Source organism: Terrapene carolina, unplaced genomic scaffold (genome assembly GCF_002925995.2).
Source record: "Terrapene carolina triunguis isolate 2854851 unplaced genomic scaffold, T_m_triunguis-2.0 Scaffold23813, whole genome shotgun sequence".
In the NCBI taxonomy this organism is placed as follows: Eukaryota; Metazoa; Chordata; order Testudines; family Emydidae; genus Terrapene; species Terrapene triunguis.
The window spans coordinates 1,497-2,865 of NW_020688164.1; the positions used below are offsets into that span (position 1 = coordinate 1,497).

The 1,369-nt window shown below is 68.5% G+C and overlaps 1 pseudogene; it reads right to left on the reverse strand.

The window, feature by feature from the left end:
• Positions 1 to 228: 228 nt before the first annotated feature.
• On the reverse strand, positions 229 to 831 carry LOC112123840 (annotated as a pseudogene).
• Positions 832 to 1,369: the final 538 nt, after the last annotated feature.

The window sequence follows — 1,369 nt, forward strand, 5'->3', positions numbered from 1 at the left end:
TGTGGCACGCATACCCTTACACACTTACATTGACCCTGGCATGCTCCCGGTGCCCTTTGCCCAGTCCTCATGCACCCTCCCTCTGACCCCTACCCTATCCCCATGCCCACTCAAGCTGGCCTTTGCACCCCCGTCCAAGCAGGGCACTGTCCCCTTGCACGGGCCCACCGCGACCTCAGCCCACGCGCCCCAGCACCGCTCGCACGCGCGCTTCCCCCCCCCGCTTACCCTGGCCATCTTGGAGGAGTACGGGTCCTCAAAGAGCGCCCAGACCTTGGGCTGCCAGCGGCGCCACCAGCCGGCCTGGCGCCTGTCCTCCTGCAGGCAGAGCCGCTTGAGGTCGCCGGCGGCGTCCTCCTCGTCCTGGGCCTCGGGGGCCTCGAAGCTGTCGAGCGCCTCCTCGGCATCGCGGTGCTGCCGGTAGTTCATCCAGCAGCAAGCCTCCACGTCGGTCTCGTCGATGCCCCAGAAGGCCAGCTCCTCCTCGAAGAGCGGGCCGCAGACGTCGGCCGGGCAGTGCAACTTGCCGGTGCGGTAGTAGTTGAGGACGTAGGCGAAGACCTGCGGGTGGCGGTCGAAGAAGAACTCGTCGGCGGCCGGGTCGTAGTCGAAGTTGCTGCAGGCGTCGGGCTCGGTGAGCCAGGCCAGGCGGGTGCCGGGCAGGGTCTGCAGGGTGCTGCGGTAGGTCTCGTGCCGCACCCCCCCTACGTTAATCACGATCTTCTCGCTTTCCTCGTGCCGGCCCATGTCCCCCCTGGCGCATGACTTGGCTGGCGCCTGGCTGCCCGGCTTGCGCCCGCGGAAGGAGGAGACGCACACTGAGCTGAGCATTGGGGGGGGGCGGGCACGGCGCGCCCCCCGGCACGCGGCGGGAGGAGGGGAGGGGGGCGGTCAAATCAGGGCGCTCCGCGGGGGAGGCGTCATCGCAGGCCCGCCTCCGCTGGCCCCGGCGGGGGGTGGGGCCGGACCGAGGTGTGGGGGGGTCGGGATCCCGGACTGGGGGGGTGGGTGCTGGAGTTTGGAGAGAGGCAGAGAAGCCGGCAGGCAGCAGGCGCTGAGAGAGAAAGAGAGAGAGAGAGAGACAAGTGGAGCAAGGTTAGTGCGGACTCCGTCCCTCTGTCCCTCCAGCCCTCCGACGAGCCTTTCCCATTCCCTCCTTCCCTCCATCCCTCCGCTGAGCCTCCGTCCCTCCTTCCCTCCATCCCTGTCCCTTCCGTCCCTTCAGCCCTCCAACGAGCCTTCCCCATTCCCTCCTTCCCTCCATCCCTCCAGCCCTGTCCCTTCCGTCCCTTCAGCCCTCCAACGAGCTTTCCCCATTCCCTCCTTCCCTCCATCCCTCCGCTGAGCCTCCGTCCCTCCTTCCCTCCAT